The 23,615-nt window shown below is 37.3% G+C and overlaps 1 protein-coding gene and 1 pseudogene across 2 annotated transcripts in view; one reads left to right on the top strand and one right to left on the bottom strand.

Moving 5' to 3' along the window:
• NRG1 (neuregulin 1) overlaps window positions 1-23,615 on the bottom strand; it is a 1,087,163-nt gene that overhangs the window by 751,270 nt on the left and 312,278 nt on the right. The gene's annotated exons all lie outside the window — the stretch shown is intronic.
• Window positions 9,271-10,827, top strand: LOC114196786 (5'-nucleotidase domain-containing protein 2 pseudogene; annotated as a pseudogene).

Genomic DNA, 23,615 nt, shown 5'->3' with positions numbered 1-23,615 from the left:
CCTTACCCAGCCATGCCAGCACCCTGATCTTGGACTTTAGCCTCCAGAACTGCGAGAAATAAATTTCTGTTGTTTATAAACCAGCCAGTCTTCAGTATTTTGTTATAACAGCTCAGAATGGACTAAGACAGGAAATAGGAGAGAACATCATTTCAAGGAGGCAGTGGTTAATTGTGGTGAAAGCTGCTAAGAAATCCAGTGAAATGAAGATATTGTATTTGACAATATAAAGGGAACTGATGACCTCGTTTAATGATTTCATGGCAGTGGCAGCACCAAAAGCCAGACTGAATGGGTTGAAGAGCAAGTGGGAGGTAAAGAAGTAGACATGATAAATGGAGACAATGTTTTTCAATAGGCTTAGCTAAGAGAGGAAAGAAAGAAGTAAGATAGCTAGCGGGGGGGGGGGGGTTGGATATGGGATTAAGGAAGGATTCTATTAACATAGGAAGCTACATAATTTATCTAGGTCTCAGTTTCTTCATCTATAAAATAGGTAAAATAATAGGGCCTAACTCATGAGTTTGTTGTTAGGATTAAAGAAATAATGTGGGGGGGGCACCTGGGTGGCTCAGTTGGGTAAGGGTCCAACTCTTGATTTCGGCTCAAGTCATGATCTTGGAGTAGTGAGATCGAGCCCTGGGTTGGGATCCATGCTCAGCACGGAGTCTGCTTGTCCCTCTCCCTCTCCCCACTTGCTCTCTCTCTAATATAGATAAATAAAATCTTTTTAAAAAATAATGTGTGTGATATGCTTAGCACAGGGCCTAACATGTAGTAAGTACCCAATAAATATTAGATACTATTATTGTCATTATCTTTCATTGCACTTTGTTCAGATCGATATTATGACCTGTAGCACACATCAGTATAGCTATGTTTTCCTCTAAGTTAGTTGGAAGACATAATAATCACTTAACAAATGAATTTTCATTGAATTGAACTGCAATCAAACTGAACCAAGAGGAAAAAAAAAATACAAACAGTACAACTAACTATGGCAAAAAAAAAAAAAAAAGTCATTTGAATTCAGCTGGAGGGAACAAATCCTCTCAAGACTTTTGGTTTAAATCTGACCTTGTCTCATCGATAGCACACCCTGTTAGGGGCAAGGAAAAGGCTTACGGCATGAATCACCATGTAGGCAGCCAAGACACCTCTCATTTAGATTTATGAATGTCATATTCTTTATTGACTCTCAGAAGAGTTTCTAATCAGAAAGATTCCAAACAGGTTTCAGCCATCTCATCAAGACACAGGAAATTGGATAAAGACGATAACCTCTGAAATCCTCCCTTAGTCATTGATCTTTGGGAAATTAGCCCTCGATGGCTTAGATCGCTTTGCAGATTATAAACATGTCCAGTAAATATGACCTCCATCTAGATTTGCCCAGCAATTGCAACAGCATTTGGCAGCAGAGAAAATGCCTGCCAAGATCCAAGCAGCTGTAGCAGGTGCTGTAAATCAATGCAGGATACTTACACGGTTCTGTATTCCACCGGGGCGCAAAGCCTTCCAAGTAGATTATCTGCATAGATTTCAGGGTGGCAAAGTGGCATTATAAACACACAACTCCCATATCCATTTTCTTTCCATTTACCTGAATGTCAGAGTTGTTGAGCAAGAAAACGACACTGTTCAACAAGGAAAAGCTCTACGGCTAAAGTGGGAGACACATTTCAATAAAAGCAAAATGGTAAGAAAAGGAAAGACAATTAAAAGATACGATGCTTTGGTAAATACTTTCCTTTACACTATATTTGCTTTATGGAAATATATTTTTACAGACATTTATGTATATGTATAATGAGTGTGTGTGTGCATACACATTTCAGTTCCCAAGCCCTCTATCCCTTTTTAGGTATATCTAATAATTTAAGTCAGAGTCAAAGGATTCAAAACGTTCTTTGTTAAGTCACATTTCTGCACTTGAGTGGCATGTGGCTGAATTGACCAGTATTTAATATCATGAATGAGTGTGTTTGTATAGTGTTGAATGGACAAATAGGCAAACGGGGGATAGGTGAACATGGTTCAGCCAGTCACTGAGTACAGTGAAAAGAATCTCTAAACCAGAGGACTATAGCTTCTTCTCCATGACTCTTTCTTGGATACTATAAGAGAAAATAATAATGATAATAATAAAAACAGTGGATCTGAAGACTGGAAGAAAAAACAATATTGTAGCTGAATATTGAAAAAAAGGTTATATACTAAATTATATCTATTCTTTTGTAAACAAAGGCACAAAATAATGTTTGAATTTAGCTTACAATTACAGAAACAGAAGTTAGATCCATAATTACCACTTGAGGAAGAGTAACATGGCATCAATGAAACTGGATCGGTTTCAATCCCAAATCTAACTCTTACAGGTATCTTATTCCTCTTCATTTAAATGAAGAAGAGAAGTGGGGTGCCTGGGTGGCTTTGTCAGTTAAGCATTCAACTCTTGATCTCAGCTCAGGTCTTGAGCTCAGGGTCGCGAGTTCGATGCTCGGCATGGAGCTTACTTAAAAAAAAATTGTTGGGGCTCCTGGCTGGCTCCGTTGGTAGAGCATGTGACTCTTGATCTTGGGGTTGTGAGTTCAAGCCCCACATTAGGTGTAAAGATTACTGAAAAATAAAATCTTAAAAAAATAAAATAAATGAAGAAAAGAAAAATCAGGGCTGCCATTTATACGTTTGGGCTGTTGTACCACAACACAAAGAAATCTGGTTGGAAATGTCAAAGGGTCCTTAAATCCAGCCTGTGTTCTGCCCTCCCAGCTGTGTGTCCAGGTATGGGTTGCATCCTTCTGGAGAGGGCACCTTTTCCTAATTCTCATGAAAGTAACTTATGGATCAGTAGTGTACCTGAAAACACTTGCCCTTCAGTGTTGTTTTAATCATAAAGAGTAATATACACTACATCATATGACAATGACAGCCCATCACAGATCTCTAAATATAACTACGGTGGTTATTCAATTTAAAAAATCTATTCATTTGATTTTACAATATAAGTTAGATATAAATCATCATCACTCAAAATCAGAGACAACTGATGAACATTTGGAAAGACTGTTGTTAATTCCTATTAACTGCACATGCCTATGTGGATCTTTTGGGCCTTCCATATGCATTTAAGGTTTTTTGTTTTTGTTTTTTAAGATGTATTTATTTATTTATTTATTTGAGAGAGGGGAGGAGGGGCAGAGGGAGAAGGAATCTTAAGCAGACTTTGTGCTGAGCACAGGGCCTGACGCAGGATGCTGAGATCACAACCTGAGCTGAAACCAAGAGTCACTCAACCAACTGCACCATCCAGGCATCCCTGCATTCAATGTTTTAAAACAATAATAAATTGAGGAGAAAGCAGAGTGGACATGTACACTGTTACACAGAGCTTCCCTGATCCAGAGAATAATGGAAACTGTCAGTAAAACTTGGATTTAATAAAAGATAAACACTATCAGACAAACCTGATGAATTGTTTATATAATTATAAAGTGGTATAGGAAAAGCACACATTATATACAGTCACTTGGATATAAGAATAGGGTGCTCATAGAGGGAATTACATGAAACACTGGCCAAAAAAACAAAAAGGTGAAATAAAATAATGGCATTGAGCTGTGGGGGGAGTCTAGAGAAATTCCACAGATGTCTGAGTAAGGTCCCCTTTTCTGTTTATTCATCTGTATTAATGATCTTTAGAATGTAGTAAACAGTATGTAATGAAATCTGCAGATACAGAAAGCTGGGGGACATTGCAAAGCATCAGCAAGGACAAAGAAATAATACAGATGGTCTGAGAGGAGTTACAGATTTTGGGCTCAAATAGCAAAACGAGAGGCAGTTTGGGAAAAGGCCAGCTAGGGGAAGATGAATGAAAACACAGATACCCACAGGGGAAAAAATGTGGAAAAGAGGTCTTCTGAGAAGGACCCATTGGAAAAGAGCTGAAGCTAGACAGCAGTCACCATCCAGGTGAGTTTGTGCTCCAAAATGGCAGCCCAAGTGGAAGAATTACTTTGAACGGCAGATGGAAAGACTTCACAATAAAAAGAGCTTCAAGGATTTCTCTCCACTAAATTCTCAAGTGGCTGCACCTGGAATACTACTTTTGGTGTAGGGGAATCTCTACCAAAAAATCTGGAACAAATTGGAAGTATAAGAACAGAGATATAAGTAACAGGAAGCCTGTTAAAACAGACTAGAAGAGCAAAGTATGGATGACTTGGCTAAAGGACACAGAGGAAAGTCTGGTGACAGTCTATAAACTCTGGAAATAAAAAGGGAAACTATGATGGTAAAAGTCAAACCAGCAGAGTGAAAAAGAACATACTGAGTTAAAGAGAGAATACAGCCTGACTCGTAGGAAAAAAAAATTCCAAGTACATAAACTATGGAAACAGTATCATGAATTGTTCTGGGGAATCCACAGGATTAAGTTCAACTATTACTCAGAATAACAGAAGTAAGAAGCTTAGAATGATAAAGAGCATTTACTCTAAGGCAAAAAGGACCTCAGAGAATTTTATCAAATCCATCTCTATGTCTCTCGACAGGAATACATCTAAATCATTCCTGATAAATTATAATGCATACTACTTCCAAAGAATTCAAGATAAGGAGTATATTGGAAGAGAACTGGGCAATAGAGAGGTTTTGATAAATTAACTTTCTACTTGACACATCAGAAAATCTAGTTGTTTTGACACCAAATCATTTTGCGACCTGAAACCATTCAATTAAACACTATACACATTGGTTTCTCGATGGAAAGAATAAGAGTTAACTACATAACTACTCACCACTCACAAAAATTGACTTGAAATGGATTAAAGACTTGAACAGAAACCTGAGATCATAAACTCTCAGAAGAAAATATCAAGGAAAATCTCCCTGACATTGGTCTTGGCAATGGTTTTTTGGATATAACATCAAAAACACAAGCAACAAAAGTAAAAATTAACAAATGGGGCTACAACAAATGAAAAGGCTTCTATACAGTAAAACAATCCTCAAAACAAAAAGTCAGCTTATGTAATGGTAGAAAATATTCAGATCATCTGATAAGGAGTTAATATCCAAAATACATAAAAACTCATATAACTCAACAGCAAAAGACCAAACCATGAAATTAAAAAATTGACAGAGGAACTGAATAAATATTTTTCCAAAGAAGATAGACAAATGACCAGTAGGTACATGAAAAAGGTGCTCAACATCATTAGTCGTCAGAAAAATGCAAATCAAAACAATGAGATATCATTTCACACCTGTTGGGGTGGCTATAATAAAAAAAGACAAGACATAACAAGTATCGGTAAAGGTGTACAGAAAAGGGAACACTTGCACACTGTTGGTAGGAATGTAAATTGGTGTAGCCACTATGGAAAACAGTATGGAGGTTCCTCAAAAAATTAAAAATAGAACTACCATAAGATCCAACAATACCACTTCTGAATATATATCCAAAGAAAGTGAAAATGGGATCACAAAGAGTTACCTACGCTCCCACAATCATAATAGCATTATTCCACAATAGCCAAGATATGGAAACAACCTGTTTTTTTCAACAGAGGAATGGATAAACATTTATCTATCTATCTATCTATCATCTATCTATACACACACACACACACACACACACACAAATATACACAGAGTAGAATGTTCATTGCTAGGGGAACAATGAAAGGTTTGGGAAATGAGGGTATGGGTTTGTCAAATGGTACAAATTTTGAGGTATAAGATGAATAAGTTCTGGAGACCAAATGTAGAGCATAGTGATTATAGTTAATAATGCTGTATTAAATACTTGAAAATTGCTAAAAAAGTAAATCTTAAGTCGTCTCACCACAAAAAAGAAATGGTAATTATGTGACATGAAGGTATTAGTTAATGCTATAGTGATAATCATTTTGCAGTATACAGTGGTAGTCATTTTACAGTATATAACACATTGTATACCTTAAACTTATACAATGTTACATGTCCATTATATCTCAATAAAGCTAGAAAAATAAAAATAACAATAAAAGAGATACAGAGCACTCTTGCCCCTTCTGCTATGTGAGAACACAGCAAGAAGACAGCTGTGAGCTCAAGACCTCATTTAATTCTAATTACTTCCCAAAAGCTCCACCTTGGAAATCCATCATATTGGAGAGATAAGAGTTTTAACATATGAATCTCAGGGAGCCCAAACATTCCGTCTATAGCACTTGTGTAGGAGGTACACTGGTGCAAAGTATCTAGAACAATCAAGAGCCCTGAAATGGAGAGAAGACTTGTGGGTTCTTGTTCTACCTCTGTCACTGATTTGGGAAGTTAAAAGCTGGAGCCAGAAGGTCTGGAATGAAATCCCAGCACTGTCTCTTACTAGCTGTGTATTCTTGCAAGTCCTTTTTCCCCTGCATTATCAGTCTTATTATTTGTAAGGGGGTGACAATAATAGTATACCATCTATAATCTTTAGGGTGATTAAGTGATACATATTAAAATGTCACAACTGTCTGACAAATAGTATGCACTCGGTATCACTATAACTCCATTCGACAAAGTTCCCTTCTTGTAAAATAAAAGGGCTGCGCAAGATCAATCGAAACCTTGAGTTCTGTATTCATGGTTATTCTTTGAACTGAGACCTTCTGATTAGGCGAGAGAGATAAAATTAACATGCACGAAAGAAAAGAGAGAAAAAAAGTAAATGTTATTCCGTGTAGTGCTAGTCACATGTGTCAGATAAGATAAAAGAAAAAAGAAATCAATGCTAATAAGAATAGTTGGAGAAAGCCCGTGGAGCTAGAAGTGTCACAATGGCTATCATTTTGATAAAGAGGTGTGAGCATATCGAGCATATCTTAGACGGAATATTGGTAAAAACAGCCTCCCTGGAGAATGCGAGGGGATTGAAACCAAATCATGAGGATATTAAGGTAAGAATACTATATGAACTTGGAGCAATAGGCAATTGGAAAAGCTCTCGTTGCTTCCTTATGAATGTCTTCTCATGAAGGTTCTAATCCAATTGTACATCCCTCCATTTCACAGTCAGCCAGAAAAATGATCACACATTTCAGTGGAATCCAGTTACCTGAATAAACTGTTTGACTCTGTTTATACATACTATGAAAAGGGTGAACTGGGTAACATGTGTTAATCTCACCACTATCCCATGGACCCCTTCTTCATTTCCTCACTAAATAATATTATTTGTCTTGTTTCCTTGCCAGATACCTCTGTTTCATTTTTTTTCAATTTAGATAAACCTATTTGTGGTCCAGTATTTCTTGCCATGTTTTTAACCTCTGGATTTTCACGTCATCCCTAACATCTAAAAGGCCTCTTATGTATTCTGCAATGTAAAAGTGTCTTTTTTCCTTTTCCCTTTTCCCTTTAAATGTTATTAAAAATTGCACCCCTTCCATTACATGTTCTGTAGCTAACCCATTTCAATTCTGTTTAATCCAACCAACAGAGCAAAGTTCCTAGCATTACATATATCCGTTTTGGCCCATTTTCTTTTTCTTCTTCCAGCAGAAAAAGGTGAGTGGACAAGATGACAAGTAAAGATGTTGACCTAGATGGGTCCACTCTCATTATAATTCAGATTTCCACACTGGGGTCCATTTACATCCATTTCAATTCATGAGCCTAGTGATCTAGTTTTACATGCTTATTTGTATTTATCCAACAGCCTGAAAGATAATTAGTGTCTTGTTAAAGTGCCTAAAACCGTACTCTCCACATGATGAACACTCAAAACTAGCAATGATGGCTGTTCTCATCCTAAAATGTGTTATTACTCAGGCTTCAAATCCAGTTCCCATTTATCTGGGCTATCCTTTAGGGCATTAAAATAAAAATGAGTGAGTTTTGTCATTTAGATAACTTTTCTGAGGTGGAACATACTTATGTAAATCAGAAATGTATTACATGGTTGTTCAAATCTGGTTGCCTTTTGGGATGTGTTGCTAGCTCTTCCTGAATCAAGACAATGGATATTTAAATGCAAATATTCTAAGTTAATTGAAAAGATCAGAAATACTCAAAGATTACTAAAAATCGTGGTGCTTGCAAAAGGGAACATAAACCTGAAAGCTTATACTCGGCTATAGACCAATTTCTAAGAAGCCTCTCAACTGTGAAATCATAAAATATGTTAAAATAAAAAACTTACAAAATAGGTTATACCTATTTTTTAGGTTTTAGTCCACTAAAGAGTTTCATGTATTTGTTAAAGTTTTTAGAACATGGTGGTTATTTAGTTTAAATCAATAAACATTATTGGGTACTACGATATACCTGATACTTAAATATGAGTAACAAAACATTTAAAAAAATTTTTCGTCATTGCCTTTTCCCTATAGAGGAAAATATTCTATCATAAATTAAATTTCACCTATAACAAATTAAAACTCTTACACATTTCTTGTATTATTAGTTTCTCCTACTTCCTTTGGAACTCCTGACTGTTGCCTTTCAATCTCCTGAAACCCATTTCTCCAACCACTTTGCCATTTCATTGTTTACTGCTACTTATTCTATGTCCCCCTATGTTATCATCCCCACCTCCCAAAGGCTAGGCCATATTCTCCTCTTAATTTAAAGAGTAGAAGGAAGGCTTCAAAGAACTAAGCAAAATGTCTTATGAAGTATAGTGTAATCCAACAGTCCAAGCTCTCATGGATGCTCACACAACTGTTCAACATAAAAAACAAAAACAAACTCTGAATTCAGCTAGGACTTTACACCTGTGAAAGACCAGGAATACCTGTGGTCTGAAGGACCCCAGATGATGCTCCCCTCCAATGTGCTGAGAGACTCCTTAGACACAGCATCACGTATGATGAGTATGGACCAGAGCCAGTTGAAAAGAGGCTGCACTCTTGCTTCTGTCACTTAACCAGGCGACACTGGGTCAATTACTCATGTTCTCTGAGCCTCACTTTTCTCTTTTGTCATATTGAAGATAAAGAGAAATACCTTATAATAGACAATTCTATTCAATTCTGAAAGCATATTCTGAGTGCCAACATGTACTAGGAGCCATTTTAAAGGCTTGATACATCAGTGAACAAAACTAATGAAACCCTTGCCATCATGAAGTTTAAATATAAGAACTGAAAAAAGTGATAGATAATAGATGACAGATAGATAGGAGAGAAAGAGAGTAGTTCATATATCCTCACATGTAAAAGGTTCGTTAAAGGCAGTCGGAGGGCAGCGGACTGGCCGACGGGCCGAGGGCTGCGCAGGCGGCGCGCAGCTGGCATGGCGGATGCGGGGTTGCGGGCGGCCGCTCGGTGCTGGCTGCCCTGCAGGGGCCACGAGGGGCAGCGAGCCTCCTTGTCCTCGCCCTCCTGCCCTGGCTGCGGCCCCCCGGGTCCTGGCGCCCACTGCCCGGGTGCCCTGCCCTCCGCGCCCGCCCCTGGTGCCTGCTGGCGGCGCCAAGCTCAGCACGCACCTGTGGGCTCGTTACCAGGACATGCGGAGACTGGTGCACGACATTTTGCCCCCCTCAAGGTCTGTAGTATCCTGAACCCAGCGGTTCAGGACGCCAACAACGAGATCAGCCTGCGTGATCACGTCGAAGTCTACGGCTTCGACTACGACTACACGCTGGCCCAGTTTGCAGACACGCTGCACCCCGAGATCTTCAGGGCTGCCCGTGACATCCTGATTGAGCACTACAAGTACCCAGAGGGGATCCGGAAGTATGACTATGACCCCAGCTTTGCCATCCGACGCCTCCACTACGACATTCAGAAGAGCCTTCTGATGAAGATCGACGCCTTCCATTACGTGCAGCTGGGGACGGCCTCCAGGGGCCTCCAGCCTGTGCCTGACGAGGAGGTGATCGATTTATATGGGGGCACCCAGCACATCCCACTGTACCAGGTGAGCAGCTTCTATGGCAAGGGTCCCTCCATCAAGCAGTTCATGGACATCTTCTCGCTGCCAGAGATGGCCCTGCTGTCCTGTGTGGTAGACCACTTCCTGGGGCACAGCCTGGAGTTTGACCAGGAGCTCCTCTACAAGGATGTGACGGATGCCATTCGAGACGTGCACGTGAAGGGCCTCATGTACCAGTGGATCGAGCGGGATATGGAGAAATACATCCTGAGAGGGGACGAGACGTTCGCTGTCCTGAGCCACCTGGTGGCACATGGGAAGCAGATGTTCCTCTTCACCAACAGCCCTTTCAGCTTCGTGGACAAGGGGATGTGGCACATGGTGGGTCCCGACTGGCGTCAGCTCTTCGACGTGGTCATCGTCCAGGCAGACAAACCCAGCTTCTTCACTGGCCAGTGCAAGCCTTTCAGAAAACTCGATGAAAAGGGCTCCCTGCACTGGGACCGCATCACCTGCCCAGAGAAGGGCAAAATCTATCTGCAGGGAAACCTGTATGACTTCCTGCGCCTGACAGAATGGCATAGACCCCGCGTGCTCTACTTCAGAGACCACCTGTACAGTGACCTGGCGGACCTCATGCTGTGGCACGGCTGGCGAACGGGGGCCATCATCCCCGAGCTAGAGCGCGAGATCCGCATCATTAACATGGAGCAGTACATGCACTCGCTGACGTGGCAGCAGGCGCTCACAGGGCTGCTGGAGCGCATGCAGACGTACCAGGACGCCAAATCGCAGCAGGTGTTGGCGGCCTGGATGAAGGAGCTGCAGGACTGAGCTGTCTGCTCAACTACCGTGTGACTTCACCTTCTACCTGCGCCACATTTCCCTACAGCATGAGGCGCCGCTCTGGATGGTCAGCTCTGCACCGGCTGCATGAAGACGCCCTTTCTGGGCGACATGGCCCACATCCGCTGAGGGCACCTTTATTGTCCAGAGCAGGTTGTAACCCCTCCTGCCCCGCCCACACTGGGCGTCGGTCCAGGAGGGGCAATAAAAGTGGTCTTCCTCTCAAAAAAAAAAAAAAAGTTCATTAAATAGTAGCTACCACAGGGGTGAAATGTGGGTACCTTTTCCTTGGGTAATAATCAACTGTTTTGGGTGTGGAAAGACAATTTCTATTACAATAAAATTTGTATAGTAGCAAGTAAAGATCTCTCTCTTTCCTTCTCTCTAGTCTATAAGTATTTGTAATAATTACGTCCCTTGCTCATAAACAAGGTTAAGCCATATGAGAGCACGGAACACACATTAACTTTGCAACTTAATACATATGTAAGAAAAAAAAGGTTTGTTAAAATTCTAATGTCTAATTTAAAGTATAAATTATCAGCTTATTAGATGGTATTTATACACACACAGAGACATCCACATATATATGTATAAAAGTATAAATATGTGAGTAAGTTTCTGGTTGTGGCAACTGTAACTCTGTAGTTTATAAAATATACATGAGATGTATTCTAGTTGTGACCAGACTTAGCTGCATACACTGAGGCTCATGACTGTATTCTTCCTGTTATAGGCACTTTGAGGCAGTCAGATTCTGTTGCTGGTGTTAAGTAACAAAAACCAGAAATACACAAGGTTTCTATTAACTCCAAGTATATTTTACATAGCAACAACTACTAACTACATATGATAAAAACTATATGTAAGTGGAATATAAAACCAATATTATTAATGTTTAGACCAGTTACATTATATCAGTTATAAATAAGTCTTATTCTAGCATTTAAGAACACAGAGACTAGAACTATATTGTTTTGAATCTTAGTTCCTACACTTTTTCAGCTGTGTGACCTTAGACAATTTACAGTATCTCAGTTTCTTCATCTCTCAAATGGGGATTGTAATACCCCACAGGGTTATTGTGAGGATCAAATGAGTTAACATCCATAAAGCACTACTGTGAGATCTATATAAATGTTAAATATTATCTTTTAACAAAGAAAAGTGGATTGTCATAAGCAAACTAAATTGTTGAATGGTCCTAGAAAATAAAGCTTTTTACTTGTTAAAGTAAGTCACTGCTTATTAGCTAATTTTTAAACATATAAAATTTTATATAAAACCAAAACCACTTTTCAAACCACAAAATGATTTTGTAAATTCTTTGAATAAAAAAAGAAAACAATTTCAAAAAGCAAGGTTATATGTGAAAATGTATTTTGCATAAAAGGCAGCTGCCTTCTCAAGCATACATTTATGGAAGTGCAATATTTAAACAAGTAATTCAGAGTTACTGACTCTCACACACACACATTCTCTCCCTCTCTCTCTCTCTCTCTCTCTCTTTCTCTCCGCCCCCCCCCCCCCCCCGGAGCATCCAGAGTAACTTCAAAGCTAAGAAGATTCAACACTCAAATTTTCAGATAAATGCAAATCTCAGCCTGGCAATGAGATAGTGTGATCCTAAGATCATGTATTCTCCATGAGGTTTGTTTTATCTGAGCATACACTTTAATGTGAAAAATGAGGATTTTAATGGAGCAAAATACAAAATTTCTATAGAAAATATTCTCTCAAAGTACTCTCATTTGATGAGCAAAAGTTTTCAAGACCAGAGAAAATACAAGACTAATAAATGTCACTCCTGAAGATTTTTTAAAGTGATCTTCAGAGAAATACATCAAAATAGAAACATTTCAACTCTCTTAGGATCCCAGAATAAGGTGATCTCAAAGGAAGACCACAAGAACAATTTAACCAACTACTTGGCTTGGTTCTGTACCTGCATCATCCAACAGTGTTGCTTCTCCTTTTGACAACACTGTCAGGTAGCTGGCTCTATAAATCCATAAAATGCCTCAGATACTTGCCTGAAATGTGTGCTTCCAAGTCTCTCTAAAAGTAAAATGTGTTAAATGATACAGACTGAAAGGATCCAAGATCAAGGACTGCTTACAGTGAAATAACACTGATTTGTAACACTTGTCATGATTGCTAAACTTTAATGAACAGATAAAATTAGTTACCAAAAGACTGTCCCTAAAGAAAGCAAGAGGTAAAAGGGGGTGGAAGGATGCAAGTTCTCCTTTTCAGTTGTCTATTTAGCTCCATGACCCATTCAGCTACAGGTATACATGCTACATCTCCTTTGGTGAACGGATTGCTGAAGCTCGCCCTGGGCTCTGGCCACCATCTCCATCTTCTGGGCTTGCTTTTAGAGAAATGCCCCTTGGTGAGAAAGGTTTATGGTACACAGTCATTAAATGTGATACAGTAGTTACACTGAGAACCTAAGCTTTCACAAGAGCAACTGAGCAGGTGACAGGACTCTAAGTTAGGCTACCCTCAGACACCAATGATAGAACATCTCCTCAGTTCTGTGGTAGAGACAGAGCCCATTTCTCCAGAGCAAATTTCTGAGATAAGTCATTAAGAATCCTAGACTTACAAGTGGTTTAATCCTTTATTAATTGAAGCAGAGCATTTGTTCTTTCACTCTTGGGGTATTTTATCACGTTAATATTTTTTAGCTAATATTCATTATGTGCATAATAATATGTGCCAGGCACCACTCCAAGCACTTTAGAACAATTATCACAAGTGATTTTTACAACAAAGTAATAAGCTACTTACTCTTATCCATCATAAAAATAATGATCAAAATAATTTCACAGGTTAGGAACCTGAGTCCCTGATGAATTAAATGGCTCACTTGAGATTACACCATTAGTAGGTGAAAGAGCTAAAACTCACATCATGACATGCCTGTCATCAAAGGTCAAAGGCTGGACCTTCATTACATGCTCCACAGGCCCTTTTTCAGTCCTATTTTTTTGGAGGGGCCATTCTTTCTTTCTTTGGATCTCACCAAAAGAGAAGCATATGGTAGCAATCATCCAATTAAAAACAACCACTGCTTTTCCCTTTGACCTAAGGTTTAGGTGAGGGGGTCAGCATGCTCAACATATTAGGAGGGAAAAAAACCATAGTTGCCCTCTCCCTATCAGAGAATGGGAGAGAGAGCTAACTTTGTCCCCCCATTCTCAAGAGAGGAAGTGGATGAGCAAAAGTACGTTGGAAATAGCCTCTATGCGAATGGAATCCAAACTCTAAAACATGTAACATTTATAAAAACCTTACCTAAGACAGAAAAATAATACAAATCCCGAGAAACATAGGCAGGAACCAAAAATTAAATTTGCCAGAAGGAAATATGAACCCATAACATCTGGAGAAACAATTTAATATTCAGATATGGCATTTAAAGCAAAGGAACATTTGGAAAAGAGCATTGCCACAAATGATTCTTCATTCATATCTATTGTGGTTCAAATTTTATAAAATTAGCCAGCAAGATGCCTTGAAAAAAGCCAGTGGTGGTTTTAAGCTACTATTGCTATACACTGAAGAAAACATAAATTTCAGAAAATTGAGGGAATTATAAAAGGCCATACAGTATGTTGGCTCCAAAACAGATAACAGTTGTTCTGCCTCAAAACATCAAAATAACTTTATCCACTTAACTAACATCTACTGATCCCAGACTCTAAAGGGTTTAGAATAGCTATTTGTAACTCCTCAATGAAGTTGTTTAGAAAGTAACAATCACAAAATCACTGAATGTGGTTAATCGAGGTAAACAAATGAAGAAGTAATGAACATTTAAAAATCACTGTGAAATATTTTGCCATATGATTATATTGCACATGGAATGCTAGTCAATGAAAACTTATCTAGTAGGTGCTGGAAACTGTACCACTTGCTGGGGTTTCTAGACCTCAATAAGCTCACAGCCTGTCAAAATCAAAGAAATTTCATTAACACTGTCAGCAAATATCTTTTAAACTCTTCAATAGGTAACAAAAAAACATAAGTTATAGTGTATCTTTGTCTTTTAACTCTTTAGCTAAAAATTAACCAGTTGACTAGAGCTACTACTTGCATATTCAGTAGTAATGGTATGTCTTTGACTATGATATTAGGAATCTTGTGTCACTAATCAAACTCAAAAGAATCCTGTTCACAGGCCCCATACTGGCCAAGAATTTTCACCTTGAACTCACTAGTTAATTTTCCAGTCTACACACATGTCCTAATGAACCTGGAAGGCAATCAGTCCTAGCCAGCTACAGCATGGTGAAGGCCTACTGACTATAGAGAACAAGAGAGTAAATCCTAGAGAGATGCTTTGCTGGGGAAGATAAAAGTGAAATATTTATGATCAGGTCAAAAGAGAGATGTGGGTTGTGTGAGATGACTATCTTCCATACCTGACAAGCCTATAAATAAAAATGAGAAGATCAACAGGTAGGAGCGGTGAAGGAATGATATATGTATAATAAGACATATATTCAGTTTTTGGAAATAAGAAGGAAGAAGGGAATAAAATGTAGTAAAGAAAAATTTAGGTGCCTATCAAGAGTAGTGATAGGATAACAGGAAGTTAAATGTCTTAGTTTTGCAATTTATAACCATGTCTTAAAAATATTTTCTGCAAAGAATGTTATTTATTATAGAAAATAAGTCCAACAATAAGGAAACAATTAAATAAACATCCACCCTAGAAAGAACAGGTACCATTACAAAATGTCATACACACACACACACACACACACATGCACACACACACACACACACACACATAAAATAATGCTTACCAAGAGTTACAACATGAAAAACATGCGTATAATTTAAGTAGAAATTTTAAGGCAATATTCAAATAATGAATGATCCCCACTATGTAGAAAAGTACATAAAAATAAAAATTTTAAAAGTTAACCATATTGTTTGCATTATAATGCGCTTCTAAAAACTTCTCAAATGGGAGAGTATTCACTCTAAGTAAAAAAAAAAAAATCATTTTAATTGAGAATTCCATTTTAATTGAGAGATAAAATAAACTTTGCTTTATTTCCCAAGTTCTTTACAACATCCCTTACTTTGTCTCACACCCAGAACCAAGTTTAAATGTCTGCAGAGTAGCCAATAAAACTTTGAAGTGGAATTTAACAAATACCAAGAAAGCCCCTTATGCAAATACTCCTTTTCAGTAGAGTCTGAAATCCTGCTCTGCTTTTTGTCACACAATCAAATATTGCTACGTCTGTAAAGTGAACACTCTTTGCTATGGGAATGTAACATTAAATAGGAACTTCTATTATTTAGAGTTAATATGCTTAATTAAACAATCATACTGAGGGAATAGGAGTTTTTTAAATGTGTGTTGGTAAAAGGCAAGGAGCGCAGTGGAACTTAATTCAAGAGTAAAAACACTTTTTTTTTTTTTAAGGGAGCCCTACACCAAACTTGGGTCTTGAACTAACAATGCTGAGCTAGAGTAAAAACACTTTAGAAGAGGGTGTGGAATGTCATACCACCACATGAGGAAAGAGTGGTCAGGCTACTGAAAAATACTCTGGGTGCCTAGAATTCTAGGACTCAGAAACAAGAGGATGCACCTGGAACTTAGAAGTGTAGTAAAGAAGCCACACAAGAAGACACCAAAGATGAAAGGCTTATTGGTCATTTTCCCTAGAGCCTGCTCTTTTCTAACTTTAAGTAATTAATAATAAAAGCCCTGGGGCTTTCTACAGCTTGAAATAATGGAATGACATCTACTAATACTCTCAAGACTTGCAAAATATTGGGGTTGAAAAGGGCCTTAGAGAACACTTTTTATCAAAATCCTTTGTTGTAAAGATGAGGTTACTGATGGTCAGGAATATCATTCTCACATGCAAATCAGATACCATTCCAACGTTTAAAATCTTTCAATGGCAGTATTTCTAATTTCAGTTATAATAGAGTTGCTTGTATCATACTAATATTTCCAGCAACAATAATAAATGCTGGAGGAGGGGAAATGTTTGAAGGCATTGGAGAATGACTAAGGCAGCTAGAACTTGAGGGATCAAGATCTGGAAAGAAGAGAAATGCATTTCACTTGAGACAACTGTCTATTCATAAGCAATATATGGCAAAGAGGCTGAGCAGAAAACTGTGGCTCAGAGCTTTCAGCAGTATTATGGACTGGGAGACAAAAATTGGGAGTTTGGGACCCATAAGGAAAAACACCCAGTCTTTCAGTCAAGACTCTGAAGGGCTGTATCCTAAAAGAAAGGGGAAACCAAAAAGAGCAAACTCTCATAAAGACTGAAATGCAACTTTGAGTCATTTCAGTTCCTTTTTGGATCAAGCTAATCTCTTCCTATTTCAGTACCTTCCAGAAGAAAAGACAATCAATCCTTTCTGGGAAAATATGTTACCATCCACAGCCATAAAAATATTTTTATACACAATGTCTGATACCCAATCCAAAATTACCAACCACACAAGAGACAAGAGCAAATCTCTGAAAACCAGAAGAAAAGACCGTAGAAATGAACCTATCAGGAGGCTTAAATATAGCAATTATATACAAACGTTAAAATAAATAACTGCTGATGTCTTTTGTGGTTCCATACAAATTTTAGAATTATTTGTTCTAGTGCTATGAAAAATGCTATTGGTATTTTGATAGGGATTGCCCTGAATCTATAAATTGTTTGGGGTAATATGGACATTTTAACAATATTAATTCTTCCAGCCCATGAGCATGGAATGTCTTTCCATTTGTTTGTGTCCATGTGCCTTAGAGTTTTCAGAGTACAGATCTTTCACTCCCTTGGTTAAATTTATTCCTAGGTATTTTATTCTTTTTGGTGCAATTGTAAATGGGGATGTTTTCTAAATTTTCTTTCTGCTACTTCATTATCAGTGTTTAGGAATACAACAGATTTCTGTATATTAATTTTGTATCCTGCAACTGTACTGAATTCATTTATTAGTTCTAAGTTTTTTTGGTGGACTTTTTAGGGTTTTCTTTATATAGTATTATGTCATCGATAGTGACAGTTTTGCTTCTTCTTTACCAATCTGAATGCCTTTTATTTCCTTTTCTTGTCTGACTGCTGCAGCTAGAACTTCCATTACTATACTGAATTAAGAGTGCTGTGAGTTGACAACCTTGCCTTGCTCCTGATCTTAGAGGAAAAGCTTTCAGTTTTTCACCTTTGAGCATGAGGTTAGCTATATATGGTCTTTATTATGTTGAGGTATGTCCCCTCTAAACCCACTTTGTTGAGAGTTTTTATTATGAACAAATGTAATCAAATGCTTTTTCTACATCTATGGCTATCTTGAGAAAGAAGAATAAAGCTGGAAGTATCCCAATCCTACATTCCAAGAAATACTACAAAGCTATAATAATCAAAACAGTATGGTACTGGCACAAAAATTGACACTTCGAACAATGGAACAGTATAGAGAGCCCAGAAATAAACCCACACTTATATGGTCAATTTATCCAAGGCAGAGGAGGCAAAGATATAATGGGGAAAAGACAGTCTTCTCAATAAATGGTATTGGGAAAACAGGACAGCTACATGCAAAAAACTGGAACTGGACCACTTTTTTACACCATACACAAAAATAAACTAAAAATGGATCAAACTTCTAAATGTGAGACCTGAAACCATAAAACTAAAAGAAAACAAGAGCAGTAATCTCTTACATATCAGCCTTAGCAATATATTTAGAACATGTCTTTCCAGGCAAGTGAAAAAAAGCAAAATTAAGCTATTGGAGCTACACTAAAATAAAAGCTTTTGCACAGCAAAGGAAACCATCAACAAAACAAAAAGGCAACCTAGTGAATGGGAGAAGATATTTGCAAATGAATCTTGGATAAAGAATTAATATCCAAAATATTTAAAAAATTGATACAACTCAAAACCAAAAGAAACCAAGCAACCCAATTAAAACATGGGCAGTAGTAAATACCACTACTGGTATTTACCCAAAGAAAACAGAAACACTAATTTGGAAAGATACATGTACCTCTATGTTTACTTTGGCATTATTTACAATAGCCACGATATGGAAGCCACCCAAGTGTCCATTGGTAGATGAATGGACAAGGAAGATATAGTGTGTGTGTGTGTGTGTGTGTGTGTGTGTGTGAATATATACATATGTAAATATATATATGCACAATATATGTATAGCATTATATGCATATATTAGAAAAGGAGGAAGACTGAGTATCAATAATCTAAGCTTCCAACACAAGAAGTTTGAAAAAGAATGGAAAATCAAACTGAAAAAAAGGAAAAAAGAGAAAAAATAAAGAACAGAGCATAAACCAATAAAAGGAAAATAAAGCCAACAATTAATTCTCAGAAAAGACTGCTGTATTTAATAAACATCTCACAAGCCTGACTAAGAAAAAAATTATAGCACAAATGGTCAGTATCAGGTGTAAAAACAAAAGGGACATAAATAGTGATCCCACTGGTGTCAAAACGATAATACAAGAAATAAATTTATGTCAATAAAATTGACAATTTGAACAAAATGGATAAATTAAAACCCCAAATTAAAACTAACATGTTTTCAGCATTATTTACAATAGCCAAGATAAGGAAGCAACCTAAATGTTCACTGATAGAGGAATGGATAAAGAAGATGTGGTATACAATGGAATATTACACAACCATAAAAAGGATGAGATCTTGCCATCTGTGACAACATAGAAGGACCTAGAGGGTTTTATACTAAGTGAAATAAGTCAGACTGAGAAAGACAGATACCATATGATTTCACTCATATATGGAATCTAAAAAACAGATGAATAAATAAACAGAAAGCAGAATGAGACCTGTAATACAGAGAATGCACTGATTGTTGCCGGGGGATTGGGGATGGAAGGATGGGCAAAATGGGTGAAGGGGAGTGGGAGATACAGGATTCCAATTATGGAAAGAACAAATCATGGGAATAAAAGGCAGAAATTAGGAAATACAGTCTACTTTCTACATATTCTCCCACATTCAGCACACAATCATATTTTCTCAGAAACCTTCCAGGACTCTGCAAGATCAGGTTACTTTTCCCTCCTCTATGTTTCCTCAGCTCTATGTAGGCCTTTATATCACTCTGTTATTATTACTGTTTTTCTCTCTGCCACTAAGCTACAAGCTCTTTTAAGACAGAATATCTATCTACCTGTTTACCTTTTTTTAAAGTTTTTATTTTAATTCCAGTTAGTTAACATACAGCGTTACATTAGTTTCAGCTGTACAATAGAGTGATTCGACACTTCCATACATCACCCAGTGCTCATTACCTTCTCATCTTCCAATACCTGGCACTTAGCAGGTATTTAAATTGGTTTGATGAATGTTGAACTACTGAGTGAACTGTCCAAAATCTTCTAGATAATTATTAGCAGTCTGGATTAGAACGTCATCTCTGTACTCCTGCCTAGTCCAGTTAGCTACCTAACAGCACAACCCACCATCTCTTTCCTCAATGTTTTTCTGGGTTATTATTTCCAGATATTGGTCAAAGGCATACATCAGAAAGTCCAGAGGTCTTAGCTTTTATTCTAACAAGGACACATATCGATAACTTTATGCATGCATTGCACCATACTATCTATTCCTAAGGTGAAAGAGAGGTAAATAAAAACTATTTAACAATATAGCCCACTGAGCAGAAAATCAAGTAAGACTTCTATGTGTGCATCTTTTTCCAACCACAAATTCAATGACATCATGTTGGTAGCATGAAAACAGTCATTGTGAGAGTATTTATACCATGGCAAATGCTACAAGCCAGAATTTTTTTTTCTTTCTTTCCTTTTTATTTATTTTTTTGAGGGCTGGCTATTAATCATTTAGCATACCAATGGCTGTTAACTTACTCATACACCATACCGATTCACTCTGCTTATCGACCACCATGACCACCATTATTAACAACCACAGCAATAACAAAGTAATTATAAGTTAACATTTTGGAAACAAGCTTCCTATTCCCATTCTGCCAGGTTCACCTGCCCCTGATTTAGTTAGATACTGTCAAGAGGTCATTAGAATGTTTTTTTTCTAATCAGCACTGAAATTCTGGGGACTGTATTTTAGTGGAAATATTCTAAAACAAGATTGCTGCTTGAAGCACTTAGAAGATGGTAAGTGATCATGATGTGTATTCAGGGAAACATCAACTATAAGACTTCTTTGCCCTCAGAATAAAAAAATCAAAAACCAAGAAAATTAGCAAAGTCTCAAATAGAAGGGGCATGCATATTATAGACCACTTTATTTCTTAGTTTAGGATTTAGATGAGATGGAAATTGATCTATCAACATCTCCATAATTGCAGGCAATACCACGAAATAAAATTCTGAGTGTTCACCAATCATATTTTAGTGCTGAACACTTCATGCAAGCAGCTGTTAATGATGCCAAATATAGCTTTCACAGCATGCAAAATGAACTAATGACCAAGCCTACATTTTAGATTTCAGAGATGTTCTTTCTTGGTGCAATTAATCCTATATTCTGCAGAGATCACAGTCTGCTGATCTATGCAGAGGTCAGAAGGAAGGATTGTTTATGATGTCAAGGGTCTACCTAGCATGGTCTTCCTGTTGCCCAAATAAAAATAACCAAGACCTTTTTTGTGTGTATGAAAATAAATATAAGCAAGCAATTTCTATTGCCTAAGGTTCTTGTCTTCCCTGTGTGTGATCATGAAAAAGAACCTCCTTGGGATCCTATAGGATGGGTTTAAGAGACAGCTGGAGTACTTCAATGAGCTGGCACCAATCACTGAGGCTAAGAGTGGAGAAACAGCTGACCATACACATCACTCTGGGTGACAGACATTATAAGCTGGGCAAATATGGTTTGTTAGGCATTACATTGTGGTGACTTTCAGGAAATGGTGAGATGTGTGCTTAAATTAGACATGCCTCCATATTTTTAGAATTCATGTATTTTATATATAATAGAAAATCAATATTTAGTAATGGGTAATTAGGAATCACTGTCATATGCCTCAGTGGGAAGGTATTATATAATTTTATACCAGAAAATCCCACATAGTTTGATTTCCCAATAATTCCTTAAAAAATTATCCTGTAAGCTTAGCAAGGACCAAAACGTCATATACTTTTACAATGTATAAAAAACCTGAGAAAAGCTTTTGCACCATTATGGGAAGAAAGCTTTCAGGTACCTGATATTTATGCCTATCTATATCTATATATACTTTATTTTTAAATAGTCAATAATTGAGTCCTTCCTACTTACCAAACACTGTAACAGCTCATTTTTACCTGTATTATCTAGAATATCCTCACAATAACCTTATGAGATAGGCAATATGACGTTTAGCATTGTATAGATAGAAACAGGCAAAGCAACTTGCCCAAGGTCATAAAAACAGTGAGTAGAGGAGCCTGGATTTGAACTCAGGCAGTCTGTCTCCAGAATCTGGGATCATAGCCATAGTGACAGAAGGCTTCTCAGGAGCCAGATGGGCTCTGAGCAAGTCTGCAGAACTATTTGTGGAGTCATTCAGGACAAACCAGGTTACATCAGAGTCACATCATGATTTTTGGCACCAGAGCAATGCCAGACAACTCCATGTGTTTTGGATTTGGATACTACTGAATGAAACATACCATGCATTCATTAATAATGATTACTTATTTCTATAAAATATCTATCAACATATTCTTTCAGAATTAAAACATTCAACCTAAAATACTTTTATTTAGGACATACGCATATACAATTTTTAAAAATTTAAAGCACAAAGGTAGTTCCAATCAGTGACAGTACTTCAAAATATTGACGTACTTTGAAAGACTGCTAACAGTGCAACACAATTCTTCAAATCTTCACTAAGCAATATAAAAATGAAATACATCATGTCAAGTTCCTTTTTTAAAAAAAATTCAACATCATCTCTACACTATTTCCCATGTATTTGATTATTGAAATATTTTGTTGGGTTAGCTTTAATAAAAGCCTATTTAACTTAAGAACAACTAAGCACATGTATTTAATAAACCCAACTAGTCTTCCCCATTCTAGCAGGGGGCATGAGATAAAGAATGTCCACGTATCTGCATTTAGTTTTTTTATATGCATTTTATGTAAAATGCATACCCAAAAAGTTCTCAACTTCAAATTACATTTAATATTTTTTCTTCTCTATTCCATGGCACTTAGTACTGCTTATAAGACATTGCCCGATCCCACCTTGTATTTCATGGGCTCATATATCTATCTTGTTTCTTCTACTGAATCATAAGCTCATTGAGAACAAGAACTATCTCGCTCATCTCTCGTGCCCTGAGGTAAGAAGCAGTATGACTTGTACCATGATAGTGTTCAATGTTGTCCAGACAGCACTGTGAACTGAAGTGTGAAACCAGATTAGCACTAAATCATCCATGTATCTTCTGAAATATTTTGATATTACTAATCAGGTAAGTTTCTGTAATGTGTCAAATTTTGAGAGCTGCCTCCTTAAAATCTATTTGGAGCAGTATTTCCTATGAATACATAAATAACTTGTCACTGTTTTAAAATACACAAACGCACGCACATTTTCAAAATATAGAATCTCGTACTAAAGACTGTTGACTTCTCTTGGATCTAATATTTTAATACAAAATTGTAGAAAAAATGAAAAAAAAAAAACCCAAACAACAAGAGGACAACCCCTTCCCTCTTCCTTCATTTTATTTGGTTGGAGAATCTAAATAAAATGAATACTCAAAGAAACTACAACTGGATCCTATGTGCTTCTTCAAATAACATAATAAATATTTAGAGAAAAATGAAAAAAATAGACTAAATGGTACTGGACCTATTATTCAATTTTCTATGAGAATATGCTTGTAGACATTACAGACA

This window comes from Eumetopias jubatus, unplaced genomic scaffold (genome assembly GCF_037043125.1).
Source record: "Eumetopias jubatus isolate StellerSeaLion01/CBP00866 unplaced genomic scaffold, mEumJub1_p1.0 scaffold_2, whole genome shotgun sequence".
NCBI classification, from domain to species: Eukaryota; Metazoa; Chordata; class Mammalia; order Carnivora; family Otariidae; genus Eumetopias; species Eumetopias jubatus.
The sequence above is the reverse complement of the archived record's forward strand: the minus strand, read 5'-3'. Positions and strand labels throughout refer to the sequence as shown.